Here is a 24,570-nt window from a genome sequence, read left to right on the forward strand (position 1 = left end):
CCTTTACTAAGTTCTGTCTATCATACAGAATATAGCATAGAACTGGCATTCCATATAATCCTACTGGTCAGGCCATTGTAGAACGTCACAAGCATGACATAAAAACTCCCCTCCAAAAACAAAAGGAAGGGGGAGAAGAAGGCAAAACAATAAGGAGAAGAGTTAACATGATGTTGTATAACTGACACCAGATAGAGAGAGGCTTACGCCTGCTCAAAAACATTTTCAAAAAGGCAAAACACACCTCACTGATTGAAAAAAAGTGGAGGTGAAATCAAAAGACCCAAACTGTTAACATGGGGGCGAGAGTGTGCTTGTATTCCACAGGAAATGGTGAAGAAACGATCTGGATACCGGAAAGAAACATCTGACCTCTGCCATACATTGGCGAAGATACAGATCGAGGAAAAAGCAGAAGCCATGATCTTCAGACTGACAGGACAGTGAAGACACTCATTCTGCTTCTGGGCACCCTCCAGCTGACCACTGCAGCAGAAGGAACTGCAGAGGAAGATAGATAGACTTTTTGTACATAATCCGCCTTGGGTTAGGGTGGTGACATGGGGAGAGAAGGTAGAGGAGGTAATTATGGTAGGGTGAGGGTCAAAGGTTTTTGGGGAACAAACTGATATAGACAGAATTTTTGCTCTCATGATTGGGAAATAACATGCTTCAATTGTACTATCACTGAATACGTTGGTTTTCATATAGCTAATATTAGCATTATATGTGTAATTATGCATCCCAGGTTTGCTTTAGTGCCTATCAAAAGTAAAGGCCGGCATATGTCTGTATCTGATCAAACTTTTAATCAGTTCATGTTGAAAGTAAGTCAGAAAAGATGTATAAGTTGCATTATTTTAGGCATTGTACTAAAATACAGAATGAGGCAGCATTGGCTTCCTCTGTATCCCTTGGTTTATCTGTACATACCACTTAATGGATGCTTTAAGGGAAACTATTGTGGTGGGAAACGAAGTGGATGTTCTTGAAACAAGACTGTCCATGAGATGGGATTATAGGTTCATTTCTATTTCTGTTACTCCTGTCTATTATAATAGCTCTCTATATAATTGGACTAAGATGAGAAATCATTTGAATGGGCTATAGGGAATAGCAGTCTTGCTTTGGATATTGAAGATCTTAATCAGATTGCTAATAATATAGATCTGGCCTCCAAGGAAAATCTTGACCCCAGTGAAGCTGCAAGTGTGATTTGGGATTATTTTGCTAATACAAATCCCTTTGTGTCCCTGTTCCACTGGCTCATGTCTATATTACCTCTATCCCTTTGTTTCTCTGTATCAGTCACCTATTTATAGGTGCCTTCTCTCCCATGGGTAAGGTCTTCAAACCCAAGTACCTTATCTCCTGTTACAACAAAAGAAAGGGGGAATTGTTGAGGGCCAGGATGGAGTGCAGTTGACAAGTTCAGGATAGACCTTGGGGGAAACTCTTCTTTGGGACTGTGCTCATTATCATCTGGAATGGCTCTCCATGCCCCCTGCTCCCCATGTTGCAGTATCCCTGAGACAAACTAGAGAACTACAGAATACAAGGGATATGTAAAATAGATGCCTTCTAGGCTAACAGTCATTAAGACAGTAAGACTGGCCAAATCACCAGGACAGGAGACAAGCAGTATATCACCTAGACTTTCAGTTTCTGTCTATAAATACCCTGACCCTCGGATCAATAAAGGGAGTTGGCCCATCTTCCCTCACCTGCCCCTATGTATTTCTTCTTCACCACATCACCAAGCCACGTGGGGACTCAGACTATCTGCTGCATTTAAGGGCATGTGTTTAGGAGCTAAAAGAGTAAGAATCCAACGTAACTGGATCAGAATTACCCTTTGCTCCTCCCTGAATGCAGTGAGCCTAGAGGGTCAGAGGCATAAATGGACAAAGTGCTTTTTCTAAGATAATTCTAAGATAATCAGCTGAATTGATATTCTTTGACTAGCAAGTTCATTTCATGTGTTAACATTGTAACATCTTTTATGTTATGCTCAAAAATTTTCTCAAATGGGGATTTGGGAGAACCATTGTATGTTTTTAATTTGAATAAAAATTCTTTTAAAGGGATATGCACTTGTACCATTAGAAAACTTAATTTTCTTTTCATCTAAATGCTATGAATTTATGACTTAAGCTGTAAGAGAGTGGTTATAATGTTTCCAAACTGTTCTCTATTAAATTGGGTATATTTGGCTTGAAAATGTATGATTATTCACTCTTGGAGAAAAGTTCCAAGGACCTGGCAAATTCTCCACTCAGGCTTTCACCTTGATTAAACAGGCAAAACTCAGGACAAGAAGAATTAAAAGGAGTTTGTTATATCAGTGTAGAAACACATTGAGCAGCTGATCACCTTAGGTCAGCAAGGAATTCAAGATGGAACTGATGACATGCTTCACTGTTTTCTCTCTCCCTTTGTGTCTTCCTATTCTCTGAGATGCAAAAATACTGAAATTAGGCCAATTTACAAGCCTACAATGGGGTTTTTAAGTCAAAGGGACAAGAAGAGTCAGTCAATATCAATATGGTAACCTCTGTTGTCTTACTTGAAGAAACTGCCATGGCACCTGAGCAATCACAACGCTGGTGAGTCAGCAGCCAGCAGCACTGGACCAGAGCCACCACCAGAAAGAAGTTTGGGCCCCACTGAAGGTTCAGGTATAGTCAGCTTTTGTTACCAATAAAATATTTCCAAATTAAAACATGCACTCTTAAAAAGCAAAATAGTATTATGCATGTCATAGACAACAGTATTTATAAACATAACTTTTATATGTACTGAAGAAACAAAAGTACAGGTGCCTCATTGGATTGGAATATTTCCTTTACTGCCAAGCTCTGCAACTGATTCTGGAATCTCCGAGGTGTGCCTGGATTTTATCTCATTCTTGTGCTGATTTGAATCTTCTTCCCCTAATTCTACCCTCCTTAAACTATTATTAATTTCACTCCTTGAATTCTCCTTTTTTGCATTGTATCCCATTGGACTAGGTGCCTTTCCACTCCCAAACACTCTCCTTTCCTTGGATCACCTAAGACCAAGGTTCCTGATCTCTTGCTTCTTCTCAACCATTTCCATGTGTCTATGACAGACTGGCAGCTCCCTGACAGCAGGGACTGCACCTTTTCCCTTCCTAAAACTTGGGAGGTGTCTAGAAAAGGGGAGGTGCTTATTCCATGTTTACTGACTGACTGACAGGCCCATGCCTGACACCAGGCCCCAGATTCTACCTCAATTCCTATATCCTGGTCTTTGTTTTATTAGGCAAATGCAGGTTCTGGCCTCAGCCCTGTCAGTCCTGTTACTCTCTTGCACCTTTTCTCCTATTTGAGTGAACAGTCTGGTTCTCACCCTGATGGGACCAGACCAGGTCCATACTGAAGATTGCAGAGACTTCTTTTAAGGCTCCTGAAGCATCTTATCCTATGGGACACCAGGAAATTTCTACTTCCCACTTCAACAAACTGAGAGTGGCTGTCAAATTCAACAAATCTGCATAACAATTCTCCAAGAAGGGGCCAAAGTTGAGCCTTAGAGATCAAAGAAGGGACACAGGTAGATGATGTATGTAAAGCATACATTTCAAACAATTCTAAGTGAGGCAACAGTCTTTACTAGTACTTAGATGCTGCTGAATGGAAAGAGAGACAATCATAAAACTAGGCTGCCTGGGTACGCTACAAACTTAGGGTATGTATTTTCAGAGTGGACCTCACAGTGGCAAGGGTATCCTTTGACATTAAGCTAATTGACTCCCTTGGGGTAGCCAGGTGGAGCACGGGACAGACTACTGGTCAGGAAGAGTCAAGTTCAAACCCAGCCTCGGACCCTTACTAGCTTTGGAACCCTGGGCAAGTGACTTAGGGCTCTTGGCCTTGATGTCCTCATCTATGAAAGGAGGCAGAAAAGCAAATGGGAAAATAGTTCAGGTCAGCACCTTAAATGCTGAATTTTAAGTCTACTTCACCTTAAGGGTGGATCTGCCCTTAGCGGGTCAAACATCCCAATTTATCCTGCTGGGATCTGACTTGAAACGAGCCTCATTCTAATTCAGACTAGGAAAATGTGCTCATCAGACTGCCCGCATTTAGTGAACAAGCCCCACCCTCAGAGTCAGCCCGGTTTGGCTGGGAATGCCCAGCTTCCCTGGAATGCGCAGCTCGCCTCTGCCTGGTTCTCCCGCTCCCGGCTCCTAAAGTCCTGAATCTTTCCTCCAATAAGAAATCAGGTGGAGGGTGATGGGGGAGGAGGAGCTCTCAGAGATGACCAGCCTGGTGGGGGGTGGTCCAGATGGAACAGGAGCTCTGGGGTGGAGTTTGGAGGCCTGGGGAGAGGCTAGGGTGAAAGAGGGGTCATCCCAGTGCACACGGCTGCCCAGGTGATGGAGGGCAGGACTTGGGGAGGAGAGGGAGAAAGGGTCCTGAGTGCCAGACCCTGGGTGCGATTGGAGAAAAGGGGGCAGCCGTGACTGGGAGGAGCCTCCCAGAGTGGGCTGGCTGAAAACTGGAACTTGTGCTCAGATTTCTCTGCCTTCCACCCTAGGACTGGAGCTCCCTCAGCCTTCTTCCCTCAGATCCCGGATCACGCTGTCTTCTCTTGGACCTGAGATCTCTGCCTTGTGGAGGCCATCTCTGGGTGCAGGTGCCAGGTGGGTCAGAGCCAGCCCCTCACAGACCTGCTGGCTGTTCATCCCATTGGGTCTCATCCTCCCCCTCTGACCCTGTGCTGAGTCTAGCTCCAGGACCCCCTGGACCAGTCCTCCCCCCCCAGCCTGGTCCCTGGACAAGCTTCCTCCTGCTCCTTTCCGGACTCCCCACCACTTTTTAAGAGTCTGGAGCTACCCCTCCCCCAGATTTACGATTTAATTTTGACAAAATTCACACCTTACCCACAGGGACCCAGGAATCCTGTCTTGACTGAAACACACGTGAAAGGCTTGAGTGACCCTGGAAATGCCCGAGTGAAGGCCTGGATCTGCCTCCAAGAACTGGGCCCCTCAGGCCTTTTTTCATTCAGAGACAAGGCTGATTGAGAGAGGAGGGTGAGATTGTTTTTTAATTTGTCCCTTTGGTCTGGTCAACACTGACTTTTATAGAGAAAAAGAAAGGAGGATGGGAAAATTTGGGATGGGAGTGAGGGGTGGCAGGCTGCCTGTGGTGATCCTGAGGTGAAGAAGAAGGGGCCTGGGATGACTCCAGGGTAACCCAGTAAGAAGGGTTGGGCTGGGTGGGGGCCGCCACCACCACAGGGGATTGAAAGCATTATTCAGTATCTAGGTGTGGGGGAAAGTTCAGGAGGTGGGTGGCCCTTTCCGGGTCCTGGTCCCATACCTAGTCAGAGGGAAATTTCTGATTCAGGAGCCCTTGAGGCTCTGACTGCTCTTATCCCCCGTGGGATCCCGAGCAGCTTCTGCCCCTTGTTATCTGAATAACAGGAGAAAGGAAGGGGAAAGAAGAGAAGCAGGAGATGGTGGGGACCATCTTTTTCAAGCAGGGCCCCTATCTCTAGGCTTCATTCTCTGTCCTGAGGGCAGGGCCTCACCCCCTGTAACTTTCGTAGGCCAGCCTCCTGTCTCATTATCCTTCTCTCTCCCCAGCTCAGTTTGTAGAAGACCAAAGCCTGGCCCAGGCTGGGAGTGCGGAGCCAGAAGGAATGGCCCTTGGCAGTTGCAGACCCCCACCCCAGGTGAGTGCACTCTGTCCATGGACTTGACCCCCAAAGAGGCCATTTCCATAGACAAAGAGGATTGTCTGTGAGGCTGGCAATCCCCAACCTATGCACTGTTCCTTTACAAAAATAGGCAGGAAATTGAAAACAGTAGCAACAACACCATCCCGTTCTCTGTCCTTTGAATTAATCCATGGCATATTGGCATCACAGTCACTAACTACTCATCCCCAGTGGCTGCCCTCCTAAGACCTCTTCACTCATTCCTCTCTGTTCTGTAGAGATCTTTTCTTTGTTCCTGTATCCATGGCTACCACCCCTATTCCACATATCCATAGGACTGCCCCCCCACATTTGCCTCTTTGGCCAAGCTGTCCCTGGCAGACCTGGAAGACAGGATACTCTGCTTATCCTCCATGGTGTGATCTGCACAAATAGTTAATCTGTCAGTTGCACACTGTCTTGTAGTTGGGCATCATCAAGGGCACACTGAGGGGGGCAGTGAGGGGTGACAGGAGTAAATACTATGAGTAGGGGCTGAGGTGCTCCCAGCCTCCTGCATACTCTGGTCCTGTTTTTCTGGAAGATATGGCAGCCCAAGAAGACAGGTTAAGTTGACTTTGGGGTCACATTCCCACGTTCAGAGGCCCTTAGCAGAGCTGTTTGGACCAGGCCAAAGAAAGGAATGCCATCTTTAACTGTTACTTAATTAGCATTTATTAAGGGCCTAGTACTTCCTTTGTCAGAGAGGATTTAAGAAAGGACTGAGTTTGGGGAACTGTTCAAAATTCTGGGAATTTTCTTTTACAGTGGGAGAAAGGGAGGTCCTAAAGGAGACACTCAGTTTTTGTGAGGGCTCAAAGGCAAAGACCCAGTGAAGTGTCTTCCTTTCTCCCCCAAATCTACTTTTGTCCATCTTCACAAAAACCCCATAGCGTAGGGCCTCTTCTTATCTTTATTTCACGGTTCAGAAAACTGAGTCCAACAGATGCAATGAGTTACCAACCAGGGTCACGTAACTAGTAAGTGTCTGAGGCAGCGTTTGAACTCAGATCTCCCTGATCTTCTCTCTTTCCATAGCTCCATCCACAGTGTGTTTGTGTGCCCAGCTTCCCACAGCTCCTCCAACATTGTCTGGTGCTGTTGTCATTGCTGACAGTTTTGCAGAGTGTGGGATGAATTCTCCGTGGTGTGGTTTACTTTTCTTTTATTAGTGTTTTGGGGCATTTTTTCATGTGGCTGGGAATTCTTGGCAGTTGTTTCTGATAATTCTTTGTTCAGATCCTTTAACCATTTATCTATTGGGGAATGGCTATTTGTTGTTTTTCAGTTGTTTTAGTCTTGTCTGACTCTTTGTGATACATTGGGGTTTTCTTGGCAGAGATACTGGAGTGTTTCCCCATTTCTCTCTCCAGCACATTTTACATAGAAGGAACTGAGACAAACAGGGGGATGTGACTTGCCCATGGTCACGTTGCTGGAAAGTGTCTGAGGCTAAATTTGAACTCAGATCCTTCTGACTCCAGGCCTGGCACTCTATCTACTGTGTCACCCAGCTGCCACTGGCTATTAGTCTTTTTTAAAAGAATACTTCATTTTCCCCCAATTACATGTAAAAACATTTTTATTCCTAAATTCTGAGGTTATAGTTCTCTCGCTGCCTCCTTCCTCTTACCCCTCCTGCATGTGGTAAGCAATCAGAAATAGGTTCTACGTATGCAGTCATGTAAAGCATTTTCATATTAGTTCATGAGGAAAAAGTTGTGGTAAAAAGAAAGCAAGTGAAAACTAGTGTGCTTTAGGTCTATGTTCTGAATCACTTCTTTCTGTAGAGGGGGGAGAACATTTTTCATCATGAATCCTTTCAGATTGTCTTAGTTTATTATATAGCTGAGAATACCTAAGTTGTTCACTGTTGTTTGTCATACAATATTGCTGTTATTTCTACTAAGTTCCTTCTGCATCAGTTCATTTCAGTGTTTCTGGGTTTTGCTGAAATCCTGCTTGTCGTGTTCTGTAACATAATAGTATTCTACTGCAGTCATATACTACAACTTGTAAAGGCATTCCGCAATCAGTGGGCATCTCCTCAATTTCCCATACTTTGCCATCACAGAAAGAGTGTGAGTAGGTCCTTTTCTATCTTTTGATAGAACTTTGTGGATAGCAACTTCATATGCTTCTTCCTGGGTCAAAGGGCATCCACATTTTTGTACACCTTTTAGTATAATTCCAAATACTCTAATGCTTTTAATTGCCCTAATTGTCCTAAAGGTCTTCAGAGTTACACGTATCATCTTGCAATGTAGGAATATAAACACTTTAACATTATTGAATCTCTTTTGTTTGCTCTATTTAGTTTTTGATTTTTCTCTTGGGTCTTGTATTTCAAGATCCAATTTTTGTTCAGCTCTGGTCTTTTCATTAGGAATGCTTGAATATTCTCTATTTATTGAATGAACATGTTTTTCCCCTGAAGGACTATATTCAGTTTTTCTGGATATGTGATTCTTGGTCACCATCCTAGTTCCTTTGTCTTGGTGAATATTCTGTTCTACACCCTCCGATTATTTTTTATGTCTAAGTTCCTCACTTGTATGTTAGCCTCACTGTGGTTCCCTGACATTTGAATTACTTCTTTCTGGCTGATTGTACTCTCTTTTTCCTTGAACTGGGAGGACTGTATTATATGAGCTATAATATGCCTGGGAGTTTTCATTTTGGATCTTTTTTAGGAGATGATTGGTGGATTCTTTCAGTTTCTATTTTACCCTCTTAGTATATCAGGTCTGTACCAAGAAAACGTCAAATGTGGCCATGGAGGGTCAGACATGACTGAAGCAACTGAGCAGCAATAAAACATCCATTCAGAATGTATTGTAGAGTATTGTATAAGATGGTCTAATCCTAATTTCCTTCCTGAATGCTTTCTGCTTTTCTCAGTAGTGTTTGGTTTTTTTAGCCAAAAATGGATTTTTTCCTAAATCAGTCTTTTGTCCACTTTACCAAACATGGAGTTCCTGAGTTCTAATGATTCTGAGTCTCCCTTTTTAATCTGATCCATTCATTCCTCTCTCTGTCTCTCTGTCTCTGTCTCTGTCTCTCTCTGTCTCTGTCTCTCTCTCTCTCTCTTTCTCTTATTATTATTGATGTTTTTCAGTCACATCCAACTCCTTGTGACCCTCCTTGGGGTTTTCTTGGCAATGATGCTGGAGTGGTTTTTATTTCTCCAGCTCATTTTTCAGCTGAGGGAACTGAGCCAAACACAGTTAAATGCCCCACCTAGGATCACGTAGCTAGTAAGAGTTTGAAGCTGGATTTGAACTCAGATTTTCCTGACTCCAGTTCCAACAGTCTATCCACACTGCCCCCAGTTGTCCCCATCATTTAATTACTATAGAATTCAATGTATAAATGTTGTTAAGTCTCCATTTGGGTTGAATATTTTGTTGCCTTTGAGCCAATTTCCATTCTTATTTTATTACAGAATGAAAGGCTATATTGGTAATTTCTGCCTTTTTACATATGTTTGCAATATCTTTCTGCCCTAGTCTGCAGTTATTTTTTGCAAAAATTCCATGGGGTGCATGGATAAGGGAAGAATTTATGATGAAACAAGTTCTAGAGAATAATACAAAATATATAATGCATAATTTTGATCAGATTAAATTTAAAAGTTTTAGCACAAACAAAGCCAATGCAATGAAAATCATAAGGAAAGGAGAGAATTGGGGAATTTTTTTCAACAAGTATCTCTGATACAGGCTTCATTTCTTGAATAATAGAGAACTGATTCTAATTTTTAAAAATATACATCATTCTCCATTTGATAAATAATTAAAGGATATGAACAGGCAGTTTTCAGAATATTCAGTCAAAGCTATCTGTAATCATGAAAAAAATGCTCTGAATTTGTATTAGACGCATGCTAAGTTAAAACAACTCCGAGGCACCAACTCATACTTATCATATTATCAGCTAATATGATGGACATGGAAAATGATGGAGGTTGAAGAGATGTGGAAAAACTGGGACACTAACGTTCTGTTGGTGGAGTTATGAACTGATCCAACTCTTGTGGAGAACAATTTGGAAGTGCTCAAAGTATTATAAAAGTGTGCATACCCTTTGATCCAATAATATCATACCACTGTTATGTTTATAGCCCAAAGACATGAAAATAATGAGGAAAGGACCTGTTTGTACAAAAATATTTTCAGTAGCTCTTTTTTGTGTTGCATAGGAGTGGGAAATTGAAGAAATGGCCATCAATTTGAGAATGGCTAAACAATCTCTAGCAGGTGATTGTAATGGGATATTATTGTGTTATAAATGATTTCAGAAAAACCTAGAAAGACTTACTTGAACTGATGCAGCATGAAGTGAACAGAACGAGGAGAACATTGTATACAGTAACAGCAATGTGTGTGGTTCAGTGAAGAACTGTGAGTGACTTAGCTCTTCTCAACAATGCAGTGATCCAAGAAAATGCTCAAAGGACTAATGCCAAAGTCTACTGTCTGTCTCCAGAGAAAAGACTGATATTGTTTGTCATTCAGACTGGTGCATGCTATTTCTCACCTTTTTTTCTTACATTTTTTTTCCCAAGTCTTTCTGTACAAAGTGACTAATACAGAAATGTTTTACATGATTTCGTATGTACAACCTGTATCTAATTGCTTACTATAAAATTATGGGGGAGGGAATAGAGGGAAAGAGGGATAGAATTTGGAATTCTAAAATTTAAAAAAGAACAAATATTAAAAAAGTTACATGTAGTAGAGGGAAGTAATTTTTCAGAAAATGTAGAAAAAGAAAATAGAGGTTGTCCACCATTCAGCATGGCACCATCCACTGACTGCAGCAAATGGAGAAATTGTGAATCTTCTTTGAATCCCATTTAAATTGTCTTAGGGAGAATCTGAAGGTCACCTGGCAAAGTACTGAACACTGAGGTCCTTTCTCAAGTTAGATTGTCAATCCTTCACATTCTACAACAGGGAGCACAACTCTGATGGACTGGCCATGTTGTTCAAATGCCAAAAGGATGTTTGCCTAAAGGACTGTTTTATGGAGAACACATGCAAAGAAGGCACTCATTGTGGTCAGAAGACATAGTACAAGGCCATATTCCCAAGGTCTCTCTGAAGAATTTTGGAATCAGTGGTTAGACATGGGAGACAGTGGCAAAGGACCACCCATCATAGCTTATCAACATCAAAGAACATGCTGTGTTGTGCTAGCGAGGCAGAACTGCAGTATTTCAAAGAATAGTGAGATGAGCAAATGAAGAGGCATGTCCACCTCAAATGTTCATGTGCACTCTTTGTTCCCAAACTGTGGTAGAGCCTTCTGGCCTCTGTGAGTCTGATCATCCATGGTCAGACACATTATGCTTTCACTCTTGCATAGTGATGCCCTTTTGGTCTGCTGTGAACACAAGGAACAACAAAAATGAACTATATAACTTAATACTTTAATGAGGAAATATGTGTTATTGACAAATGAAAGGAATCATGAATAAGAGGCATAAGATGTTTTGGCCATGACAGATTATACAAAGGGCAGCCCCAAGACGCAGTGTAATAACAGAATTCTCCTTCACTTGGCTGGAAAGTCTCATCTCCTTCACTTCAGTCTGGAGTGTAATTAGTCTATCTTATGAATTCTTTTCATATTTTATCTAGAGAAGATTTTGTTTCAGGCTCTCAGGAAATTAACTAGATTTTTTCTTCACTCTTTTTTCTGTAATCAAACATTCTCCCCCTCACACCCTACAATATACTCTACTTGCCAACTTCTCACAAACCTGACAATGTTGTTGATAAAATATTATTTTTATCACTTGTGATAAGGAAGAAATTTCACTTTTCTCTCTTCCTTTAGTCTTTCTATCTCACAGACAAAACACACACTTTGTCCCAGATTCCATAGTAAGACATTCCTCCACCTTATCCCAATTGATCATATCAAAAACTTCTCTCAAGTTTTAATCGAGCTCTTAATGACTGTGGTTTTAAATGTTGATTCTCAGTAAACTAGGATAAGAATTTTAGGTCAATCCCCTTTTTGTGCTTCAGTTTCCTCTTCTTCTTGATGAGGTTTAGACTGCCTGAAGTCTGGAGTCTTTTTCAGGTCTAAATCTTGTGACTCTTGATGCTTTAGGAGGTGGTCACATTTCAGGATGTGTCTGTGGACTTCACCCCAGAGGAATGGGACCTCTTAGACCATCCTCAGAAGGAGTTTTATAAGGAGGTCATGCTGGAGAATGCCCACAACCTACTCTTCTTGGGTAAGGACATTTTCCCTGGCCACTCTGAGTCTCCTATCAAAGGGAATATCTTCATTCCTCAGTGTGCTGAGTTTGGAGCACTTCTCTATTACTAGAATGGGAAATGTGCTGATCTCCAGTGTCCAAGAGACACGGTCCTTCTGCTGCCTGGTTGTCCTGTAGAAGATCAGCACGTGGTTTGCAGATAACCTGCATGTTCTGTTCTTGCTACTGCAGCTGTCTGATGGCAATTCTAGGTAACTTGAGGTCAAAGATCAGGTCAGTTTTGAAGCATCTCAGATGTATAACTAATCCCATAAATTTTTTAGCTCAACCTCTCCCTGGACATTAATTTTCTCTGCCAAATCTCTGAAAAGTGCTGAGCCTGCTTTTCTCTGTAACCTCTTCCTCTTTGGGATGGGCCAAGTATTTAGGATATCCTTCTTTCTGAGAAGCATCAATTTGTCACTCACAGTTTCTGTTTGTGCCTAGTGTTACACATTTGTCCATAATCTTCCTTTAAATTGTCTCCACTATCCAGTACAGGTGGTGGGAACAGACAGAAGGCAATAAGCCTTTCTCTTCACCTGCTCTTCATCAGCTGTTGTGATAAGCACTTGCTTTACAATATTATATTATTAGCTGATATTATCTCCCTTGGGCATTTGAGAAAACTGAAGTAAACAGGTTAAGTGACTTTTGCAGACACACAGTTAGTAACTGTCTGAGGCTAGATTTAAACCCTGACATTCCTCACTCTAGTCCAAGGCCTCTCACCACTATACTACCAGTTCCCTCTAACTTCTAGATAATGGGAACTCTGTAATGAGTCCATCTTCCTATGAAAAAGGTGCATCATGGTCAAATTTTCTGATTCCCCCTTGGCTCCATGATCATCTCCCTTACCTTTCACCAAAGTTCTCAAAAATTAATCCTGTGGAAACCATGCTAAAGCACTTCTGGCCACCACCTTGTGCTCCTTGATTGCATGCCCCTATCAATGGCAGGAATTAGAGACTGGCCAAGAGTTAAAATTTGACTAACTAAGGTTCATGAAGTTTCCCAAAAGGAGAATCTCACCAGAAGAACAATGACTTGCTGAATGAACAGCCAGATTTTTATGGATTTCATGCAGTGAGAAGTTGAGGAGAGAGAGCCAGAGCTCATCCATCAAACTCTAAATTGCTGCAGCTCAGTGCTTATCTGGCACATCCTTTTTTGGTTACTTGCATTACAATTGTTAATGGAAGAGTAAGCCAGATATTTGTGAACATGAAGGAATGATTCTCAAAATGGAGTAGCTTTGTATGTACACTGTTTTCCCTAAAGAGAACTAAGTTCTAAGTATTTCTCCATGTTCTTTCCTTTTTCCACATTATCAGGGCTTCCAGTTCCCAGAGAATATTTGGAGGAAAGGGAGGTGCCATTGATACTGAAACAAGAAGGCCTGAAGAGCTTCTGTCCAGGTGAGTGAGGTAAAAGCAGGCACATGAGAGCTGTGTCTCTTGGTGTTGTAGCAAAGCAAGTGTTAGACTTGGGGGCAGGAACACCTGAAGTTGGATTCTTTTTCAGACACTTTTAGCAGTGAGTCTGTGCACAAGTCACTGAACTCCACTGACTCTCAGTTTCCCCTTCTGTAAAATTAGGATGTTAGATACCATGCAGTTAGGCTGTCTCCTACTGATAAATCTACGATCCTAAAAAGAATGCATTGTTTAGAATTTGGGGGTATGGAACTTCCCTGAAAGTGCGAAAGAGGGTTAGGCTTTTAAATATGGTCTCTTTCTTAGGCATTTTTCTCATCAGTGAAGACTTAGAAAGTTGCTGCTATGTGCCATACCCTCTCTTAAGCAACGTAAAGAGATACAAGGAACATCCCTTGCTCTACTGGTGTTCACAGACTGAGTGGGCAGATAACATGCCAACAGTCATGTAGAAACCTGTTATGGACAAGACAGATGGGATCTCATTGAGAGAGGGAATGTACTGTAGTGAAGGAGGACTGGAAAGGCTTTTTATGGAAGGTGGGCTCTAGCTGGGGCTTCAGGGAAGCCAGGATGGCATTCTGTGTCTGGAGATGACTTGGAAAGCCCAAACATTTGGAAGACAGAGTATCCTCTTCACAGAACAGAAATGAGGCCCATACCACTGGATTATAGCATGTGTGGTGGGGATATGAAGGGAAAAAAATTTAAAAGAATAGAGAGGGGTACGTAAAGAGAGGGTGGGTGATTAATAGCCTTACAACAGATTTTATATTTGATCATTTTCCGAGGGAGCCCTAGGAGACTGTTGAGGATGTGGTGATATGGTCAGTCAAGAACATTAGGAAGATGATCTTTGTGAGTGATGAAATGACTGGAGTGGAGGGAGACTTGGAACAGCTGGAAGAAGTATCAAGTTCTTGAAACAGCTCTGTTATGTGGTGTTCAGGACCTGAACCAAGACAGTGGAAGTGTTGGGAGAGAAGGGGGTGTATGGGAGAAATGTTAACTGGGTGGAATCAGAGGACTTAGGAGCAGACTGAATATGGGAGTCAGAAGTGTTTGTGAAAGTCACTGAGGAATGCATGACACCTCATTTATGAGCCTGCTGTAATGGAAGGATGCATTGGAGAGTATTAGAAAAGTAGGAAGATGGGAGAGTTGGAGGAAAGAGAATGAGTTTGGTTTGGGGAACAGTGAGATTAGTGTCACTAAATCCCAGAGGGAGTGAGAGAGAAAAAGAAGGGTGATTGACTGTGAAAAGCTGTAGAGAAGGAAAGAAAGATGAGGATGAAGAAATGACCAGTGGATTCAGCAACGTGGATATTTTTGGTAATTTTGGAGAGGAATTTCAGTTGAACAATGAAATTGGGAGCTAGACTGCTGAGAATTTCAGAGTAAGGAGTTGGAGACACCAGTTGGACCTGGGAACCTCCTGCTGTTTAGCCAAGAAGTGGAAGAAAGATACTGTAAAAATATCTCTGGGATTGAATGGATCAAGTGATCTTGTTTTGAGCATTAGAAGGAAATGGTTTGTAACAGTAGGGAAGGAGTCATTAGAGTGGGAGCGACTGGCAGGTAGTGAGAAAAGGGAATGCTGGAGGGGCAACGTACTGAGGAAGACGATGTCCTGAAATCAGTTGATTTACACATGGAAAGGAGTTTTCTTTAGCTAGAAGAAGGAGGATCATTTCATCTGATATATAGAGGATGAGGAGGATGAGATAGCTCTTGGTAAGTATCCAATGTTTTCAAAGAAAAAATAAAAGGGAATTTCTCTGCTGAGAAGGTGAGTGGGGGGTGGACAGTGGGAGCAAGCAATAAGGGACGGTTGTGAAAAAATTAAAAGAATTGAAAAAGCTCTGTCTTTGGCATCATTTCTCAGTCTTGATTCCATTTGGGGTTTTCTTGGCAAAGATACTGGAATTTTTTCCTTTTTGTTTTTCAGGCTCCTTTTAAAGATGAGGAAATCAAGGCCAAGAGCCCTAAGTGATTTGCCCAGGGTGCCAAAACTAGTAACGGTCTGAGGCTGGATTTGAACTTGAGTCTTCCTGACCAGTGCTCTATCCAGAGCACCACCTAGCTACCTCAAAGGAATCAGTTAGCTAAATGTCAAAGAATACCCTTGCCACAGTGAGGTCCACCCTGAAAATGCATACCCTAAGTTTGTAGTATACCCAGGCAGCCTAGTTTTAACATTTTCTCTCTTTCCATTCAGCAGCATCTAAGTACTAGCAAAGGCTGTTGCCTCATTTAGAATTATTTGAAATACATGTTTTACATGAATCATCTACCTGTGTCCCTTCTTTGATCTCTAAGGCTCAATCTTTGGCCCCTTCTTGGAGAATTGTTATGCAGATTTATTGAATTTGACAGCCACTCTCAGTTTGTTGAAGTGGGAAGTAGAAATTTCCTGGTGTCCCGTAGGATAAGATGCTTCAGGAATCTTAAAAGAAGTCTCTGCAATCTTCATTATGGACCTGGTCTGGTGCCATCAGGGTGAGAACCAGCCAAAGTTCACTCAAATAGGAGATAAGGTGCAAGAGAGTAACAGGGGTAAGGCCAGAACCTGCATTTGCCAATTAAGACAGAGACCAGGATATAGGTATTGAGGTTGAATCTGGGACCTAGTGTCAGTCATGGACCTGTCAGTCAATAAACATGGATCAAGCACCTCCAGTTGTCTAGGTACCTCACCACGTTTAGGAAGGGAAAAGGTGCAATCCCTGCTGTCAGGGAGCTGCCAGTCTGTCATAGACACATGGAAATGGTTGAGAAGAAGCCAAGAAATCAGGAACCTTGGTCTTAGGTGATCCAAGGAAAGGAGAGTGTTTGGGAGTGGAAAGACATCTAGTCCAACAGGATACAATGGAATAAAGGAGAATTCAAGGAGTGAAATTAATAATAGTTTAAGGAGGGTAGAATTAGGGGGAAAAAGATTCAAATCATGACAACAATGAGAAAAAATCCAGGTACACCTCAGAGATTAAAGAATCAGTTGCAAAGCTTGGTGGTAAAGCAAATATTCCAGTCCAGTGAGTCACCTGTACTTTTGTATTTTCAGTACATATAAAAGTTATGCTTATAATATACTGTTGTCTATTACATGCATAATATTATTTTGCTTTTTAACAGTACATATTTTAATTTGGAAATATTTTATTGGTGATAAAAGCTGACTGTATCTGAGCCTTTGGTGTGTCCCAAACTTCTTTCTGGTGGTGTCTCTGGTCCAGTGCTGCTGGCTGCTGATTCATCAGCGTTGTGATTGCTCAGTTGCCATGGCAGTTTCTTCAAATAAGACAACAGAGGTTTTGTGTCTCAGAGAATAGGAAGATACAAAGGGAGGGAGAAAAATATCAAGCATACAAAAATAAAACATTTTTTCTTAAAAAAAGGTAAAACAAAAGTAAGTGCCATGTAGAAGGGCCATCTAGTTCCATGGACCGAACATGCCCACTTGCAGGGTTGGTGGTCTAGTCTCATCTGCAGGGTTACTTTTCAGGTCACTCAGCCATTCTGAGCTCATGGCCTGACTTTATGTTCTGGTAAGAATGTTGAGTCTAATTTCACAGATATTTCTGAGCATCCAATATTAAGTCAAGTGATCCTACAAATTTGAGCTAATGACATTTTCAAACAATTGTGATTGTGTCTTTGAAGAGTTCTATCTTCACCTGGGGGAGAATCATATAGATCTGATTATTTTCTTCCAATGGAGGGAAATGTTTATATGTGTGTGTACTTGTGTCTCTGTATGTATGTTCTATTACTTGTTTTTTTGCAGAAGGAATGATTACACCCAGAAGAAAAGAGACTACTGAAAAGCTAAGGATTTCTGTGAAGGAAACACACCAAGCAAACCTCATGAGTGACAGTTCCTGTGCCTTCACTGGGAGACAAACCTGTGCTGTAAATGATGGAATCCACACAGGAGAGAAACCTCGTGGTTGTAGTCATTGTGGGAAAACCATGAGTCAACAGTCTTCCCTGATTTACTGTCAGACAATTCATAATGAAGAGACACCCCATGAATCTCCTGAATGTGGTATATCTTTTAGTGAACACTCGTCCTTCCTTTTTCATCACAGTATTCACAGTGAGAGGAAACCTCATAATTGTAATCAGTGTGGAAAGGCTGGGAGTTGCAGCTGTAGTCTTGCTGTACATCAGAGCATGGAGACCAGAGAGCAGCCTTATGACTATGAGAAATTTGGAAAGGCATTCCCACAGAATTCTAATCTTTCTCCACATCAGAGAATCCACACTGGGGAGAAACCTTATGAATGTAATCAACGTGGAAAAGCATTTGGAAGAAACAGCCAATTGGCTGCACTTCAGAGAATCCACACTGGAGAGAAACCACACGAGTGTAATCAATGTAGAAAGACTTTCTGGTTTAGTTCCAGTCTTGCAGCCCATCAGAAAATCCACACTGGAGAGAAACCTCATGAATGTAATGAATGTGGAAAGGCTTTCAGAGAGAGCTCCAAACTTACTGTACATCAGAGAATCCACACTGGGGAGAAACCTTATAAATGTAATCAATGTGGAAAGGCTTTTAGATGAAAAGATGAACTTACTGTACACCAGAGAATCCACACTGGACAGAAACCTTATAAATGTAATCAATGTGGAAAGTCTTTCAGACGAAACAGCCAATTTGCTGTACATTGGAGTATCCACACTGGAGAGAAACCTCATGAATGTAATCAATGTGGAAAAGCTTTCACAGATAGATCCAGTCTTGCTGCACATCAGAGAATCCACACTGGAGAAAAACCTTATGAATGTAATCAATGTGGAAAAGCTTTCACAGATAGATCCAGTCTTGCTGGACATCGGAGAATCCACACTGGAGAGAAAGCTTATGAATGTAATCAATGTGGAAAAGCATTTGGAAGAAACTACCAACTTGCTGCACATCAGAGAATCCACACTGGACAGAAACTGTATAAATGTAATCAATGTGGAAAGGCTTTCAGAGACAGCTCTAGTCTTGCTACACATCAGAGAATCCACACTGGAGAGAAACCTTATGAATGTAATCAATGTGGAAAGGCTTTCAGATGAAAGAATCAACTTACTGTACACCAGAGAATCCACACTGGACAGAAACCTTATAAATGTAATCAATGTGGAAAGGCTTTCACACGGAGCTCCTCTCTTGCTGCCCACCAGAGAATCCACACTGGAGAGATACCTTATAAATGTAATCAATGTGGAAAGGCTTTCAGAGTAAACCAGCTACTTGCTGCACATCAGAGAATCCACAATGGAGAGAAACCTTTTGAATGTTAGGAATGTGGAAAACCTTTCAGAGAGAGATCCATTGTTGCTTTACATCAGAGAATCCACACTGGAGAGAAACCTTATGAATGTAATGAATGTGGAAGGGCTTTCAGGCAAAACTCCCATCTTGCTGCACATAACAGAATCCACACTGGAGAGAGATAAAACGTGATAAAAGTGTTTATATACACCCTCACCTTACTATACAATTCTGATGAAAGCAAAGTTGAAAAGACAATTTCTGGGTAATCATTAAATTATGGCCAGTTAATAGTGGATAAAACAATGGTTATTTAGCTATCTCTTACAAACCAAAGATGAATCATGGAGACCTTTCAACACTTACATACACTTAGATAAGTGGGAGTTAACTACAGGCGTAAGTCAGTTTTGATTAGTTAAAACTTAATGAGAATGAGCATTATAATGAGATTTGGATTTACTCTAATGAGGGACTGGTTTGGGGGGGGGGGGAGGTGGCATGAATCTTGACTCAATTTTGGACAAAGAGACTTATTGCTATCCAGATTACCCTTACCTAGGGCAGTCTAGACCAGAGGGGTCCACTACCCCTCAGACCTGTCTAACTAAAACACAATGGGCCAGAATAAACCTAGAATAAAATCTCTTTAAATTTTGGTGAAATCTAAATTTTCAGTTGTTTAAGCCTTGCCCAAGACTTCATCTGATCATCAACGCTGCCCTTCAAAGACTGGATGAATCACTTACAGTGGCCAATCTCTGAATGAGGAAATGAGGAAGAAGCTTAGTCCTAATTTAATAATTGTTTATGTGGGAGAAATATTCATTTCTCTCATTTCAGAGAATTCATTTTAGAGAACATATCTCATTAACGTAATCAGTATGAAAAGTCTTCAAGCTAACACTGTCCTTTGTTTCCTATCAGAATTCACGTGGGATAGCAAGCATGTTCCCAAAATGGATGTGCAAAGATGGACTATGGAGCATATTAGACATGAGACATTTCATCTTATGATCAAGCCCTGTCTGGAGTCAGGGAAGGTCTGCAGCCAGAGATCATCTCTTCCTTTACATCAAGGATTCCTAGTGGAGAGAAGACTAAATGCTAAATGAGGACCTGCTCTTTCTTGGAAGAGGCAGGTCACTAGACGGCATAATATTCACAGTAGAAGGAAGCCTTGTAAAAGCCACGGTTGTGGGAAGGTTGTCACCTGAATGTCATAAATTTTTATTTGTTCCAATATGTACATTGGAGCAATCTTCCTAGAGATAAAACTGATGGATCTAATTAATGAGCTGTGGTTTCTCCCTGTAGCATGGACCTCACTAGACATTATATATTTCACAGAGTGTGTGAAACCCTAAAAAGGGATTCATTTAATCTCAGAAACCACAAGGTTTCTCATGAGTTCCCTAAAATATTCCACGGACCCCTAGGGTGAAGCCTGCCACTGCCTTCTTCACTTTACTGCACTCTTCCACTGTAGTGAGACACATTTCCTGCTCACCCTTCAAGCTGTCCTAGGCTGGTATTCTGGTTCACTCCTCTACAACTGATTCTGAGCCATTATTGCAAAGTTGTTTTCAAGGGAATCTGGAAGAGCCTAGAAAAGGGAGTGCCTCACCTTACCATTTTGGCTCCAGTAGTCCTTATGCCCATGTTTTCAAGTAATACTCCCTTGATAGCTCAAATTTTCTTGAAAAGGCTTTTGTCTTTCCCATTCAGTTGTTTTCTTCTATTTCTTTGCAATGCCCATTTAAGAAAACCTCATCTCTCCTTGTTATTCTCACAAATTATGAATTCATTTGGGGAAATCTCCCCTTTTCTTTTCCCTTTCCTTCTTTCCTTAGCTATTTGTAAGGCCTCATCAAACAGACATTTTTCTTTGTTGGTCTTTCGCTTAGGAATATATTTAGTTGTTGCCTCCTGGTTCTTCAGCCACTCTGTCTCCCATATCTAATCCTTTCAATCTATGCATTACTGTCATTTCCTATCCATAAGCCATGCTCTTGTATCATATCTTTACGGTCTAATGGTTTTCCCTGTTTTCTTCCATTTGAGTCTGAATCTTGCAGTTAGAACCTCAGGACTTGGGCCTCAGTAATCTGCTGATTCACATTTTGACTCATTGTATAGAATGTCACCCCCCCATCCCCACCTCTGCCTTTTCCCTCGAACATTGGTAAGAAGGCCATGCCATCAGAGAAATTATGACATGACTTGCACTTGTCTTTGTTTTGAGTGAGGGAGGGCTGTGCAAGTCACCAGCCTCACTTCTCCTCCCGAGCCATCTGAATCCAGTGACCAGATATTCATCAGGATGACTGGAGATGACCCAGGATCAGGCAGCTTGGGTTAACTGACTAGCCCAAGGCCACACAGCTAGTGAGTGTCAAGTGCCTGAGGTGAGATTTGAACTCAGGTCCTCCCGACTCCTGCACTGGTGCTCTATCCACTGCACCACCTAGCTGCCCCATTGCCAACTACTTAGCATTCTCTTGAAGTCCAAGTTGCCCAGCATGGTTTGTGGATCGTCTGGACTACCAGCTGCTCCCATCAGGATGCTCCCTGAGGTTGATCTATGAAGACCATATCTAGGACCCTGGGACTACCTGGATGCTTTTTCTATATTTAAGGTCCATCTTGCCTCCATGAAGGCATTCAGACTCTGTCTGGTTGAGATTCTCTCTGGCCTGCTTGTGAATAAAAGTGTTACAAATGCTTAGGTTCTTTTAAGAGTCAACCCCGTATGGTGAATTTTTAATAAACTTTGTTTTTCTTTGGTTTAAGAAGGCTTGTGCTGAATTCATTCGAGCAAGACCTGGGGTGTCAGTATTTTGGGGACCCCAAAAACCCTAAACCTCATCAGTTCCATCTTGAATTCCTTGCTGACCTAAGGAGATCCAACTCCTCAATGTGTTTCTACATTGACATAGAATAACAAACTCCTTTTAATTCTCGTTCTGAGTTTTGCCTTTTTAATCAAGGTGAAAGCCTGAATGGAGAATTTACCATGTCCTTGGTACTTTTCTCAAAGAGTAAATAATCATACCTTTTAAAGCAAAGTATACCCAATTAAATATAGAACAGTTTGGAAACATTATTACCATCCTCTTACAGCTTAAGTCACAAATTCAGAGCATTCAGATAAAAAGAAAATTACATTTTTTAATGGTACAATTGCATATCCCTTAAAAAATTTTTTTTTCAAATTAAAAATATTCAATGGTTCTCCCAAATTCCCGTTTGAGAAAATTTTGGAGCATAACAACCTAAGAGATGTTACAGTGTTAAAACATGAAACAAAATTGCCAGTCTAATAACATTAATTCAGCTGATTATCTTAGAATTACCTTGGAAAAAGCACTTTGTCCATTCATGTGTTTGACCCTCTAGGCTGATCGCATTCAGGGAGGAGCAAAGGGCAATTCTGATCCAGTTACATTGGATTCTTTATGTTCCTAAACACATGCCCTTAAATGCCAAATTTTAAGTCTATTTCACTTTAAGGGTGGATCTGCCCTTAGCTAGTGAAATATTCCAATTATCCTGCTGGGATCTAACTTGAAATGAGCCACATTCTAATTCAAAGTAGGAGAATGTGGAAATTGCAGTGCCTGCATTTGGTGAGCAACATCCAAACTAATATCTGGCTGGGAATCCTCTGCTTGCCTCTGCCTTGTTCTCCCCCTCTCCACTCCTAAAGTCCTGAATCTTCCCTCCAATAGGAAATAAGGTGGAGGGTGATGGGGGAGGAGGAGCTTTCAGAGATGACCAGGTTGTTGGTGGTCCAGGTTGAACAGGAGCTCTGGGGTGGAGTTTGGAGGCCTGGGTGGAGTCTAGGGCAGAAGAAGGGTCCTCCCATTGGCCAAGGCTGTCCAGCTGATGGAGGGCAGCGCTTGTGGAGGAGAGGGAGAAAGGGTCCTGAGTGCCTGATCCTGGGTGTGACTGGAGGAAAGGAGGCTTCCTGGGGGGCCTCAGAGGCTGGGAGGAGCCTCCAAGGGTGGGCAGGCTGAAAACTGGAACTTGTGCTGAGATTGCTCTGTCTTCTTCCCTGGAGCTGAGGTGTCCCTGCCTTCAACCCTTAGACTGGAGCTCCCTCTGCCTTCTTTCCTCAGATCTCGGATCACGTTGTCTTCTCTTGGACCTGAGATCTCTGCCTTCTGGAGGCCATTTCTGTAGATGCAGGTGCCAGGTTGGTCTGAGCCAGCCCCTCACAGACATGCTGGCTGTTCATCCCATTGGGGTCTCATCCTCCCCCTCTGACCCTGTGCTGAGTCTAGCTCCAGGTCCCCCTGGAGCAATCCTCCCTCCCCAGCCTGGTTCCTGGACAAGCTTCCTCCTGCTAGCTCTATTGCAGACTCCCGATCACTTCTCAAGAGTCTGGGGCTACCCCCTCAACCTCGCCCCCACCCCCCTTTTAAGATTGTGTCACCTTTTCACAAACTTCACACCGTATCCTCAGGGACCCAGGAATCCTGTCTTGAGTGAAACACAAGTGAAAGGCTTAAGTGAACCTGGAAATGCTCCTGTGAAGGCCTGGATCTGCCTCCAAGGAATTGGGCCCCTCCAGCCTTTTTCATTTAGAATCAAGGCTGATTGTGATGCCAATATAGCGTGAGATCGTTTTGTTTTTTTAATCTGCGTATTTGGTCTTTTCAAGACTGACTTTTATAGGGAAAAAGTAAAGATGGTGGAAAGGTTTGGGATGGGTTTGAGGGGTGGCAAATTGCTTGTGTTGATCCTGAGGTACAGGAGAAGGTGTCTGGATGAAGGTTAATAGCCTGGGGTGATTCCAAGGTGACCCACAATGAAGGGTTGGGCTGGGTGGGGGCCACCATGACACATAATTGAAGGGATTATTTTTTATGTAGGTGGTGGTGTGGGGGAAACGTCTGGAGCTGGGCTGCCCTTTCAGGTTCCTGGTCCCAAACCCAGTCAAAGGGAAATCTCTGATTCAGGAGCCATTGAGGCTCTGACTACTCTTATTCCACGTGGGATCCCAAGCCCCTTCTGCCTCTTGGTGATGTGAATGAGAACTGGAGAGAGCAAGGGGAAAGAAGAGGAATGGGAGAGGATGGGACCATCTTTGTCAAGCCTGACCTCTGGGCTTCATTCTCTCTCTTGAGGGCAAGGCCTCACTCCCTGTAAATCCCCATAGCCCAGCCTCCTGCCCAGCAATCCTTCTGTCTCCCCAGCTCAGTGTGCAGAAGACCAAAGCCTGGCCCAATCTGGGAGTGTGTGGAGCCAGAAGGAATGGCCCTTGGCAGCTGCAGACCCCCACCCCAGGTGAGTGCACTCTGTCTACAGACTTGACCCCCCCAAAGAGGCCATTTCCATAGACAAAGAGGATTGTCTGCAAGTCCGGCAATCCTCTCTCTATCGACTGTTTCTTTATGAAAGTAGGCAGGACATTGAAAATGGTAGTAACAACACCACTCTGTTCTCTGTCCTTTGAAGTAATCCATGGCATATTGGTATCACAATCACGAACTACACCTCATCCCCAGTGGCTGCCCTCCTAAGATCTTTGCACTCATTCCTCTGTTCTGTAGTGCTCTTGTCTTTGTTCCTTTATCCATGCCTGGCACCCCCTCCTCCACAAATGCATGTGACTGCTTCCCACCCCACTTTGCCTGTTTGGACAAGCTCTCCCTTCCAGATTTGGAAGACAGGATGCTCTACTTATCCTCCATGGTCTGATCTGCACAAATTGTTAATCTGTCAGTTGCACACTGTCCTGTAGCTGGGCATCATCAAGGGCACACTGAGGGGCAGTGAGGGGTAACAGGAGTAAATACTGTGAGCAGGGACTGAAATGCTCCTGGCCTCCTGCATACTCTGGTCCTGTG

General features: G+C 42.6%; 1 long non-coding RNA gene and 1 pseudogene across 1 annotated transcript in view; one reads left to right on the plus strand and one right to left on the minus strand.

The window, feature by feature from the left end:
* The window catches only part of LOC140522125 (uncharacterized), a 384,637-nt gene that overhangs the window by 6,820 nt on the left and 353,247 nt on the right, over positions 1-24,570 (minus strand). The window lies entirely within an intron of this gene.
* Positions 3,326-21,563, plus strand: LOC140521841 (uncharacterized; annotated as a pseudogene).

This window comes from Notamacropus eugenii, chromosome 1 (genome assembly GCF_028372415.1).
Source record: "Notamacropus eugenii isolate mMacEug1 chromosome 1, mMacEug1.pri_v2, whole genome shotgun sequence".
NCBI classification, from domain to species: Eukaryota; Metazoa; Chordata; class Mammalia; order Diprotodontia; family Macropodidae; genus Notamacropus; species Notamacropus eugenii.